This window comes from Dendropsophus ebraccatus, chromosome 3 (genome assembly GCF_027789765.1).
Source record: "Dendropsophus ebraccatus isolate aDenEbr1 chromosome 3, aDenEbr1.pat, whole genome shotgun sequence".
Lineage (NCBI taxonomy): Eukaryota > Metazoa > Chordata > Amphibia > Anura > Hylidae > Dendropsophus > Dendropsophus ebraccatus.
The window spans coordinates 188,170,168-188,184,040 of NC_091456.1; the positions used below are offsets into that span (position 1 = coordinate 188,170,168).

The 13,873-nt window shown below is 43.9% G+C and overlaps 1 pseudogene; it reads right to left on the reverse strand.

Moving 5' to 3' along the window:
• The window catches only part of LOC138786597 (zinc finger protein 208-like), a 646,972-nt pseudogene that overhangs the window by 39,209 nt on the left and 593,890 nt on the right, over positions 1–13,873 (reverse strand).

Genomic DNA, 13,873 nt, shown 5'->3' on the forward strand with positions numbered 1-13,873 from the left:
CAGTCCTCTCCCCTGTATACAGACCCCACACACCAGTCCTCTCCTCCCGTCTGACACCTGTGCTCTAGACATCTCAGTAGTAAACACGCTAGAATATATGCCATCTCAGAGGAGAGGAAACACCTGGTGGGGAGGACCTACTTTTACGATCCCCAGTCAATGTAGAAGTCATGAACCTACTAGTAGCCAGTCTCCCTCCTGAACTGACTAGAATGGAGTGGCTCCTGGTAGGTTCCTGACTTTTGCACAAACTGGAGCTAGTATAAGTAGTAGTAATGAGCGAACATCCCGATGTTCAGATCCTGATCATAAAAAAAAAAAATGATTGTGTTCGCTGAACATTCCCGAACAAATAACGCACATACAGTAGAAGCGAACATTTCGGTCTACGGACACGCCTACTGATTATCAGATTCAGGCTGGGTTCACACTACGTATATTTGAGGCTGTATATTTGAGGCTGTATAGCAACCAAAACCAGGAGTGGATTGAAAACACAGAAAGGATCTGTTCACACAATGTTGAAATTGAGTGGATGGCCGCCATTTAATGGCAAATATTTGCTGTTATTTTAAAACAACGGCTGTTGTATTGAAATAATGGCCGTTATTTACCATTATATGACGGCCATCCACTCAGTTTCAACATTGTGTGAACAGAGCCTTTCTGTGTTTTCAATCCACTCCTGGTTTTGGTTGCTATGAGGACCTGACAAGAGGACTAAATACTGCCTGAAATATATGTAGTGTGAACCCAGCCTCAAAGCGTAAATTACACAGTTGCCTATGTCCTCAAGTTCATATATGTTAAACAATTAGCGCCATGTTCGTACATCGCTATAAGTAGGTCCTTCATATAGCTACTCATGCCCCCATATAGTGCCCACATAGTATCCAATGCCCCATATATGCCCCACATAGTATCCAATGCCCCCATATAGTGCCCACATAGTATCCAATGCCCCCATATAGTGCCCACATAGTATCCAATGCCCCCATATATGCCCCACATAGTATCCAATGCCCCCATATAGTGCCCCACATAGTATCCAATGCCCCCATATAGTATCCAATGTCCCCATATATGCCCCACATAGTATCCAATGCCCCATATAGTGCCCCACATAGTATCCAATACCCCATATAGTATCCAATCCCTCCATATAGTGCCCACATAGTATCCAATGCCCCCATATATGCCCCACATAGTATCCAATGCCCCATATAGTGCCCCACATAGTATTCAATACCCCATATAGTATCCAATCCCTCCATATATACCCCGCATAGTATCCATTGCCCCCATATAGTGCCCACATAGTATCCAATCCCTCCATATAGTGCCCCACATAGTATCCAATGCCTCATATAGTGCATTAATCAACGAAAAAAAGGGGATAGTGCCTAAAACGTAACTTTTATTAATAATGATTAAGAAACACCAATAATAGTGTACCCATCACCAAGCTACAAATTTTAAAATGATTGGTTTGGATAGTCGCATATCCGGAATGCGTCCTCAACCAACATATTATTCAGTATGATAAACAGTATGGAGGCTAGGTGAGCCCCAAATATAATAAGATAACGTTGTATTCTCCCTCATATAGTGCCCCACATAGTATCCAATGCCCCACATAGTATCCAATCCCCCCATATAGTGCCCACATAGTATCCAATACCCCCATATAGTATCCAGTCCCTCCATATAGTGCCCACATAGTATCCAATGCCCCCATATAGTGCCCCACATAGTATCCAATGCCCCCATATAGTGTGGCCCCACCAGAAAAACAACAAAGCGCGGGCAGCGGGCTATACAGACACTGACTGCGCCGGATGTGTCCTGCAGCCTCTATCATGAATTCTAGCTGCCTGCGCCGGAGGATGACAGGAGTGCGCGTTCTGCCGGGAGAGGAGCTGCTGGGATCGGGGGACAGGTGAGTTACTGCTTTGTTGTTTATCTTTTACACCCAATAAAATGCGGGACACTGGGTGCCGTTCCGGGACAGCACCCCAAAAATGGGACTGTCCCGCCAGATCCGGGACAGTTGGGAGCTATGCTTAATTGCAAATTACACCTGAATTGGAGACAAAAGCCGTGTTGTCTCAGGAAGTAAGTGGTCATGTTTTTGTAGCGCTGGATAACCCCTTTAACAAGAGGCAAACGTCCTTACTTCCTTGTTGGTGAGGCAGGTGGATGCTGGGCAATACTCCAAAGCCCATCATTCCCCCCAGCTGTGTTTTCCTTTGTGGGGGCCGGCCAGACTGCCTATTCCCTTCCCATGTATACCTCCACCTGTGCTGGAGTCCACGCCTCCCCCAAAGTGCCTTCCTATATTCTAATTGTGAAGGGTAAAGTCTGCACCTCCCAAGGAATGCCCTCCCTTTATCTCCTGCAACCACAGTAGTTTGCTCGCACTGTCAGGCTATGTTCACACACAGTATTTTTGCCCAGTATTGTGGTCCTCATATTGCAACCAAATCCAGGAGTGGATTGAAAACACAGAAAGACTATGGGGGAGATTGATCAAACATGGTGTAACATGAAACTGGCCCAGTTGCCCCTAGCAACCAATCAGATTCCACCTTTCATTTTCCAACGAGTTTGTGAGGAATGAAAGGTGAAATCTGATTGGTTGCTAGGGGCAACTGAGCCAGTTTCACGTTACACCATGTTTGATCAATCTCCCCCTATGTTCACACACTGTTGAAATTGAGTGGATGGCCGTCATTTTATGACAAATAATGGCCGTTATTTCATAACAACGGCCGATGTTTTAAAAAAACGCCAATTATTTCCTATTAAATGGTGGCCATCCACTCAATTTCAACAGTGTGAGAACAGAGCCTTTCTGTGTTTGCAATCTACTCCTGGTTTTGGTTGCAATATGAGGACCCAAATACTGAGCAAAAATACTGTGTGTGAACTTAGCCTTACTGTGCAACGGAAAAAGTGTAAGTTTCATTGTCAGTGACCAGTGCAGCAGCTGCAGTTTCTCTCTTTTTACATAATGTTACTATGTTTTTTTATAGCGCAGCCTAACATATCCTCTATGGCAGGGGTCCTTAACTGGCGGAACCCAGACCGCAGAGACCAGCTGGCCGGACTCCTGGCCAGACTCCCCAACCGCCCGGGTCCGGCGGGACAGTAATGTCCCACCATCCCGGGACGGCCCTCGTGTACCGCTCCCCCACCGCACTGCCTCCCGCCCCATAGGCGTACTGTCCTTAAAGGTACATCCTCTTTAAGTTGGGTGGCACACATGATCTTGATCTCAGCAGGGGGAGGGGGGTTCATGTGTGGATGTGCACAGGGCGCAATGAATATGTAGCAGGAGAGGTAAAGACACTCCTACCTCACCGCCCAGCCTCAACAGGGGGCCGTCACTCCCAGTGCAGTGATGTTTTGAGACAAAATGGCCACAGCAACACCAAAAGCAGGACCGAGTGTCATTGAGAATGTTAGAAAATATAGTGGTACCTTGGTTTAAGAGTAACTTGGTTTAAGAGCGTTTTGCAAGAAGAGCTCACAGTTTTTCAAAATTGTGACTTGGTTTAAGAGCATTACTTTGGTTTAAGAGCTTCTGGTATTGGGTGGGAGCGTGAGTGGGGGAGGGGCATGGCCTGCATAGCGGGGTCTGCAGCACAGTACTCTGACCCACAAAAAAGTAATAAAATCAAAACAATGCCTTAAAGAGGATATACCATCATTTACATCCTCTTTAATCTGACCCGTGGATAGTACAGCGCCATTCCATGCACGGGTACCGGGCTGGAGCTGAAGCACAGGAGGCGGGCCCCTGTATGACGCGGCTCCGTTAGAATCAATGGAGCCGCGTCATACAGGGGCGGGGGGTTCCGCCCACTGGGGGCGGGCCATCCCGGCTCTTGTGCTTCAGCTCCAGGCCAGTACTCGTGCATAGAAAGGCGCCGTACACGGGAAATCGGACCGCGACACCGGCTTGCCCGTGGCGGCGCCGTTCTATCCACGGGTCAGATTAAAGAGGATGTACCTGATGGTACATCCTCTTTAATTGCCTTTTTTCCCCACCTTCATTTGGTTTCTAAACAAAACGCAATAAAATGTTACTAAAAAGTTGTATGCAACTTTATTCTAAAAAAAGTAGAAAAACATAAGAAAATATAAATTAGATTTTGCAGTAATTATAATGAAACCCAGAATAAAGTTAAAGCGACTCTGTACCCACTTTGTGACACCCCCAACTACTTATACCTTCTTTTAGCTGATGGGAAGTTCTTTTTGCTGGTATGTTTATCCATGCTGGTGTCGCTTTCCAGAGGCCGAAATTCATACTTTATTCGGGCGATAGTCGTGGCAAAGAGCAATCGTGCCCTTGGCCAGCGCCGCCTGTGTGGTGTGGTTGTCCGTCTCCCCCTGCCTCCCGATCTGCCCTCTGTCTGGCTGCACAGTATTAGCAGTCATTGCGCATGTGCCTCCTCCTGACCCTCCCACCGCTGCAATGACGTAGGCGGGTCCGCGTCACCTCTCTGGTGTGTCCTCACAATGCTGAATCAGCTGGTCCTGCGCATGCGCGGGATCGTAACGCAATGGAGCACAATGGCACATGTGCGGAGAAGAGGACCAGTTGATTCAGGGAGCGGGTGGCACAATGGTATGCAGGGGGGGGGGGACAGGCAGGAGAGGTGGGGAAAGGCCGGGCGCGTCACAAACTACAGGCTACGTCATTGCAGCGGCGCCGGGGGGGGTCAGGGGCGGCGCATGCGCAATGACTGCTAATACTGTGTGGCTGGACAGAGGGCAGATCGGGAGGCAGGGGGAGACGGACAACCATACCACACAGGCGGCGCTGGCCTAGGGCACGATCGCTCTAGGCCTCGCCTCTTTGGCATGGCTACAGCCCGAATAAAGTATGAATTTCCGCCTCTGGAACGCGACACCAGCATGGATAAACATACCAGCAAAAAGAACTTCCCACCAGCTAAAAGAAGGTATAAGTAGTTGGGGGGGGGGGGGGGGTGTCACAAAGTAAGTACAAAGTCGCTTTAAGTCACTTATACTGCATACCAAAAAAAAAAAGAAAACAAGCAAAAAAAAATTGCCCAGCCACAATAGTGTTTACATTTTTTTCAAAAAATAATTGATTTAAATATGCTAAAATGTATAGACAAAACAATGTCACTCCACAGAGATTCAGCACTATATAGCAAGGGCAGCGCAGGTGTACTCCTCTTATCTGCTGTCCTAAGTCCAATTCATTTCCCCTATACAATACAGCATTGTATTATGTACTAACCAGATATTGTATTTGTTACTGGGATCCCCACATGAAAAGGAAACAATAGTGATCCTAATAAAACAAAGAGAACTTATCTAGGACTCTGGTATTATTCATCCCAATGAATAACACATGCAGGAGGAAAATTTTTACTGTAGGCGGAAGGTGTATATATACACATGGATTCTGCATGGGTAATGGCAGACGGTGCTATTCGGGAGCCTCTAAAAAAAAATAAATTATAGAGCCAAAATTCACGTTCAACTGAAAGCAGTAAGTATTAGTATGCAGCAAGGTTTTCTATGATTCTCTGTAGTTATATTATTATTATTATATATAATATTATATTTGTATGTATGGCATCGGTAATGGTCATATTACTGTATATAAACAGATATTATTTTCATCTATGGCATTGGGAGCCGTCATGAAACTCTATAAAAATAAGAGATCTGCTAGAATAGTATTGACGATGATGATGATAATGATGACTATCATCCTATATTAGAACAACACATTAGCGTGGATATATGGTATCAGTGATGGTTAAAAGGGTTATCTAAGATTAGAATAAACAACGATATTTTCTTCCACAAACAGCGCCTCTCTTGTCTTCAGTCTGAGTGCGGTATTGCAACTCAGTCCCATTGATCTGAATCGAGCTGAATTGTAATACCACACACACAATATGAGGACAAGGAAGAAATCAGCTTGGTTTTCTTTAACCCTTAGAAGACCAGGCCAATTTTCATTTTTGCGCTTTCGTTTTTTCCTCCTCGTGCATATAAGCGACATATATGCGACTTTTTGATCGCTTTTTATTACAATTTTTCTAGATTTGATGCGACAAAAAAATGCGCAATTTTGCACTTTGGAATTTTTTGGCGCTTATGCCGTTTACCAAGCAAGATCAGGAATATGATAATTTAATAGTTCAGGCGAATACGCACACAGCGATACCAAATATGTTTGTTTTTTTTCATTTATAATTTATAAAATTGGGAAAATAATAAAAACGTTTAGGGGAGGGGATTTTTTATTAACAAAATTTTACACTGGGGGACTTCTAGTATTACTGCTCTGATCTCTCATTACAGGCAAGGCTGCTCTGATCTCCCAGTACAGACACGGCTCCTGCCGCCATCACGCTGACAGCCAGCACAGCTCTCCTACTGATACCAGGATCTATCAGTCTGTGCCTATACCAAGACTTTCACTCCTAGCACTGAAGCTGTTCCACAAGCTGTTCTACCAGGACTCCTCACTGTTTATATCCAATTCATGAGGAGTCTGATAAGGGTCGTATAGACCGAAACATTATTTTGTATCTGCTTTACCACCTATGCAAATAAAAATTACTTTAATTGCAACTCAGTGTGGAGTACCTATTCTCATTGAGAATAGATATATTGCATAGGTCAATTAGGTCGGTTCGTCTGCTGCAGCCGTGAGCAATAGATTACCGAGTCCGGATCAGCGACATTACGGCTCAGACCTCGGCCCGGATAAGATGCGGGGATCGCTCCTCTGTGATCATGTCGCGGGGGGCAATTTCCCCACTACACCACCAACGATGGCGGACAGCAAGCATTTAGATGCAGCTGTCAATTTTGACAGCAGCATCTAAATGCTTAATTAGTGGGCACAGCGATCGGACCGTGTCTGCTAATAGCCGCGGTCCCGAGCTGCATATAGCAAGACAGACACCATCTCATCATCTCCTCTAGTGGTATTCGACAGACACCATCTCAACTTATCTAGTGGTAGTTCCCAAGTGGGCAGACACCATCTCAACTTTTGCTTGAGGGGTAGTGAAAAAGTTGGGACACACCATTTCATCTTCTGCTTCAGGGGCAGCGCCACAGTGGGACACACCATATCAGATTTTGCTTTATATCCAACCCCAAAGCCGGGACACACCTTCTCACCCTTTCCTGTAGTGGCAGTCGTTCCCCTGGAACAAGAGGAAGTATCTTCAACCATGTTGGCTGCCATTTCTACATCCACAGACTCTCTGTGGACTGTCTAGAGATCTGCAGGTCTAGGTCTCTTGGCCCTGCATAAATGAGGGGCCCAGTAGAGACGGTTAGAGAGCCTCTGTTAAGCACCCTTGAGGCAGCTCAGCTTTAATGTAGGCTCTCTTAGGTTATATAGGCTCTCTCTCTATGTTATGTAGGAACTCTATCTTCAAACAGCAACTATTTTAGCTGCATTTACACGTTCCATCTTCTGTCCGAGAAACACGGACGACAGGAACGGTGAATGCTTGTCCTGAACTATTTTCCCACATGGCATGATATATCAATATCATGCTGGAAGCGGGGAAACTGTTTGAATCACCCAAACTATTAAATTATCACATTCCTGATCTCACACAGTAAACAGCATAGGCGCAAAACTCCATCAATGTGCAAAATTGCTGATTTTTGGTCACATAAAATCCAGAAAAATTGTAATAAAAAGTGATAAAAAAAATAAATAATCGCATATATGCAAGCAAGGTACAAAGTATAATTGGCGTCGCAAAACATAAGGAATTGTGTGGGTCATTCTGGGCATGAAAATGACTTCTCCCCTGTGTGCACCCTCTGAGGTTTAACAAAACTTGTGCTATAATTTCAAAATTTCCACAAGAATTCGACATCGCCCATGTGAGTTCTGGTTGATGACGATGTTTAACAAGTTCTGGTTTTCTTTTCTTTTAAGCTCGTTTTATTAAGAGTCATGAGGCATCGTCATAATAAACAGAAGGTTACTAAAAAAAAACCAAAAAAAAAAACCTGTGAGTCATTTGTAGAGTTACACAGCGCATACGCAGTGCTTGGAATGGTCAATATCTTATATCCATTCCAACGATGCCTAATAAACAACGTGTGAGAATAGAAATTCAAGACACAAATAGTCAGAACATAACAAAATGAAGAGAGTTCGCACAAACAAATAGGGCCTGCAGCGGAATCCGCTGGTCATCATATAACTATGTAATTATCAGTAGATATCAGTAATATGTAAGTGGCAGTATTCCTGATCAGAGGATTAGAGGGTGATACTTTAGGATATAGAAGAGGTGAGGGAGTCCCTCAGACGCATGTATCTGTTAGCGGAATAGTTAGTGGATGAATGCCGACCCCTGTCCCCACACTTTGTCAAAATTTTATGGACAACCCCTACGTTTGTATACCAAATATTCAAATGAAATAGTAGTATTAACCAAAGCTTTCCACTCCCCAATAGTAGGAAGTCTACGATCCATCCATCTAAGGGCTATTGCTTTTCTGGCTAGAAACATGGCTTCACGTATAAAGATGAGTTGGTGGTGGGTCCAAACCTTCTCATCCAGAATTCCTAACAGATAACTCTTATGGTCCTTTTACACAGAGCGATTATCGTTCGAAATTTTCGCGATAACGATCGCAATTGAGTGATAATCGGCTCGTGTAAACGATCAAACGATGAGCGAGAAATCGTTTATCTTGTTCTTTCAACATGTTCTCAAATAATCGTTGGTCGTTCACTGAAAATTCGCAGATCGCTTTGTGCAAATAGTCTTTCACAGAATCACCCTGTGTGTGAGATGGGCTTAAGCGATCTTAAAACGATTTTTTCAAACATCTAAACGATTTGTTTCTCTTGGTCTAAATACTGATCGTTATAAAAACAAAATTGTTGCCTCAAAATCGTTAAACGATCAATTAAATCAATGAATTATCGCTCCGTGTAAAAGGACCATAAGCTTCCACCACAATCGGGCGCTGTAGTATCCCGTTAGGTAGGTTAACCACTTCACCCCTATAGAAGGGCAATCCCATATCATGTGGCGGAAATCCGAACAGGGGTGTCTACACCTATGACATTCAGGGGATGGTTATTTACCCATTTTATGCAGTCGGATTGGCGTCGAATAACATTGATGGAAAAATAAAAATAATCACATGTTCTAAAAAGGTGGATCTAATGTGGGGCCCAAATGTGACAGGGATGGATCAAACCACAATGGCATATCTAGCATGATGTCTGTGATCTGTAGTATTCGTTTAGCAGCTGACCATACATGAGAGGCTAGTCTATGAAGGGGGAGCCAGTTACGCGCAGGTTTAAAACAGGCCACAATCGTCTCAACCCTAGATAGGATGCCAGGTGATGTTCTCTATTAGGCAGGACGCCCGCCTGCACCCACACTTTCAGATACCGAGGTGACCAGATAAGTAATATAGATAAAAATGGACATTACTCCCGAAGCTTTAGGTCCTTGTAGTACAGACAATTTTACCTTAGATATGCTGTTACCCCAGACAAACAAGGGAAGCATGGCATTGAGCTGTTTGAAAAAAAGACATTGGAATAGGAGAGGCGGTGTGTTCTAGGATATACAGGCACTTGGGTAATAGGACTATTTTTACTAAATTTATGCGCCGCGTACTGCTAAGGGAAGGGTCGCTCACGTTTTAAATTTATCCCTAGTATAGGCTAACGTTATATACGTTACAATGTGTATCGTCTAAGTAATCTCTACACACAATGATTCCTAGGTGCTTAAAGATGATGTACCACCAGGTACATCCTCTTTAATCTGACCCACCGATAGAACAGTGCCGTTCTATGCACGGGTCCCGGGCCGGTGCTCAAGCACTGCAGGCCGGCCCGCCCCCAATGGGATGGAATTCCCTTCTCTGTATGACGCAGCTCCATTAGAATGAATGGAGCCGTGTCATACAGGGAAGGGAATTCCCTCCCACTGGGGGCGGGCCAGAATCGGAAAACGGACCGCGGCACCGGCTTGCCCATGATGTTCTATCCCTGTGTCAGATTAAAGAGGCTGTACCTGGTGATACATCCTCTTTAAGGCTATGTTCACACCATGTAAAACAACGGCCGGACTTTTGCGACCGAAATAATTGACATGTTCACTTTTCACAGGGACGTATAAACAACGGCCGGTATCTGATACGTAGTGTGCATTTAACGGCCGTAGTTACATTGCATTCATAATAGGGAACCTCAAAACAATGGCCGTGGTTTTGCGGCGAGGACTACGGCCGTTGTTTTACGTAGTGTGAACATAGCCTAAATTGGGAGACTACCTTCAAGCCAGCTGACTAAGGATCCCAACACACAGGATTTAGGGGCATAAAAGCAGACTTTCCCCAATTGATACGAAGCCCAGAGTAATCTCCAAACTGTTCAATAATGGTGATAGGTAATGGGAGGGCAGTGCTCGGTTGGGACATGAATAGTATGAGATCGTCCGCATACAGGCCTACCCGATCTTGACAGATGCATAAGGCCAAGGGTTCAATTGCAATGGCAAACAATAGGTGAGAAATAGGGCAGCTCTGCCTAGTTCCACAGGCTAGGCGGAAATACGGAGACAGGATCCCATTGATCCGGCCTGATCGGAGTTAATAATTTCAAGAATCACTTTGTTAAATGGGTAGTATGGCGCTTAACATTTATTCACTAAATAACATACATTACAAAGTTATACAACTTTGTAATGTGTGTTATTAAAGTGAATGCCCCTTTCCCTAGTTCCCCCCACCCCAGAAGTGTTGTGCAGTATACTTACTCAATTGCTATCGACCCCAATGGCGGCTGAGCAGCAGATGACGCAGCAGAGAGGGGCCGGCTGGAGCGCTCGAGCCGGCCTCCCGAAGGGGACGTCGTCGACCCAAGATGGCGGCCGGGGTCGACAGCAATTGACTAAGTATAATGCATTACACTTCCGGAGTGGGGGGAAAACGGGGAAGGGGGCCATTCACTTAAATAACACACATTACAAAGTTGTATAACTTTGCAATGTGTGTTATTTAGTGAATAAATGTTAAACGCCGCACTACCCCTTTTAAGGCGGTTAGCCAATATTTTAGTATGAATACTATGAGACTGTAGGAAGAATAACTAAAACAGGAGAATAGTACCATCTAGTGGTCAAACATGAATATGCAATTGGTATAGTCAGGTATAATCAGTGACTGGTATGTATCCCTGAGAGTAGCGCCCCAGCATCCAAATGACACAGTCCAGGCAGCATGTTTCTCTATACTGCTAAGGGAGACAAAAGATGGCGACTCGGTAAGCAGAATCACGAACAGGGCCGTCTACAGCGAATCCACTCATCCGCCTCCTGTGCTGTAGAGAAGACAGATCTGTCACCATCCACAACTCTGAGGCGTGCAGGATATGCCATAGAATACGGAATGTCAAGTTCCTTAAGTCGGCGCTTCACCACAGGGAATGTGGCCCTTGTCTTCTGGAGGTCAGCAGAAAAGTCAGGGAATATGGAGACTCGGGCCCCATTGTAGGTAAGGTCTTGCAACCAAGTTCTGGTTTTCTTTTACAGCATTTACTGCATTCTGAACATTAAAATAACTTCTCCCCTCTGTGAGTTTTTTGATGATTATAAAGACTTGATCTATGAGCAAAACATTTCCCACATTCTAAGCATGAAAATGGCTTCTCCCCTGTGTGAGTTCTTTGATGTTCAACAAGATTTGATTTGAGAATAAAACATTTTCCACATTCTGAACATGAAAATGGCTTCTCCCCTGTGTGAATTTTATGATGTTCAACAAGTTTTGCTTTCTGAGAAAAACACTTCCCACATTCTGAACATGAAAATGGCTTCTCCCCTGTGTGAATTTTTTGATGGTATGTAAGACTTGATTTCTGTGAAAAACATTTCCCACATTCTGAACATGAAAACGGCTTCTCCCCTGTGTGAATTTTTTGATGGTCAGTAAGACTTGATTTGTGTTTGAAACATTTCCCACATTCTGAACATGAAAATGGCTTTTCCCCTGTATGAATTTTTTGATGGGAAATAAGATTTTTTTTCAAAGCAAAACGTTTCTCGCATTCTGAACATGAAAATGGCTTCTCTGCCAAGTGAACTGTTAAATGGCAAAGAAGACTTGATTTCTGTGTAAAACATTTCCCACATTCGGAACATAAAAATTGCTTCTCTCCTGTGTGGCTTTTTTGATGTTCAAGAAGCTTTGATTTCCTAATAAAACATTTCTCACATTCTGAACATGCAAATGGCTTCGCCCCTGGGTGAGTTTCTTGATGTCTCCTAAGATCTGATTTTTGTGAAAAACATTTCCCACATTCTAAACATGAAAATGGCTTCTCCCCTGTATGAATTTTTTGATGGGAAATAAGATTTGCTTTAAAGAAAAAACTTTTCTCACATTCTGAACATGAAAATGTCTTTTCCCCTGTATGATATTTTTGATGGGAGATAAGACTACTTTTCAAAGCAAAACATTTCTCGCATTCTGAACATGAAAACGGCTTCCCTGCCCCATGAATTTTTTTATGGCAAAGAAGATTTGATTTGTGTTTAAAGTATTTCCCACATTCTGAACATAAAAATGGCTTTTCATCTGTGTGACTTTTTTGATGTTTATCAAGATTTGATTTCTGTGTAAAACATTTCCCACATTCTGAACATACAAATGGCTTCTCTCCTCTGTGAATTTTTAGATGTTTGTTAAGATCTCTTTTGCTTTTAAAACATTTCCCACATTCTGCACATACAAATGGCTTCTCTCCTGTGTGAATTTTTTGATGTTCATTAAGATCTGATTTCTTTGGAAAACATTTCCCACATTCTGAACATGAAAAAGATGGGACTTGTATAACAGGATGAGATGAGAGATCTTTGCTGTGAGGGGCTGAGGGTGTATCTGGGATAGTGGACGGCTCCTCATATGTATCTTGTGTGATATGATCCTCTGAGGAGATCTGATGTCCCCCTGAGCTCCTGGTAGAATCATCTGCAAAGGAGAAAACACCATTTCTCTTATTTCCCAGTAATAGAAGCTTAAACATAATGCAGACATGGAAAGTTACTCTTTTTTATGTAACATAATAAGAATGATCAGATCTGTTCCCAGGAAGTGTCAGGGAGAAAAATCTAGAAGCTGGAGAGGACGTCCTTAGTAGTAAAAGTAATGGAAACTCTTCTCAAATAAAAAATATAGGACTACTGACCCCCTACATACCGATAACATGTTAGAAAGACAGCGATCAGACAATGATCGGTTCCTCGGCTGCTTGTTGTCTTTATTACATGGAACGATAATCAGGTGAATCTGCAGATTATCACTCCGTGTAATAGAGCCCTAGTGGCCGTATGTTCATATAGTTCATGCAGGTAACATGTAACTGAGCGTGTATACACAGCACCAGCATGTAGTTCCCGCACAGACTGCCCCAATACTGATTTTGTAGAATGTATAAACGATAGGCCGATCCTGGTTGCTGTATCTGCAGAGTGGATAACATGATCATACATAGTACAAGTACATAGACGACAAGATGGTCACTATAAATAGTTACTCTGTAGATCAATGCTGCACACCTCTTCCCACTAGGGTAGGTGCTCTGTGGTAAACAGGTTCTTCAACCAGGATACTAGCGTTGGTAGTAAGACTATGGCACTCTCCTCCCCGAATATGACGTCGCGCAAGTGCCGGGTTCCGGCATGCGCGTCATCACGTGACCCGGCCCAAGCGTCATATATAGCAACCGGAGCAGCCATGCCATTCACTCCACCAACATTCTCCCCCTTCACTGCTGGACAGGTCAGTAACCCTCCTACCTCCATAC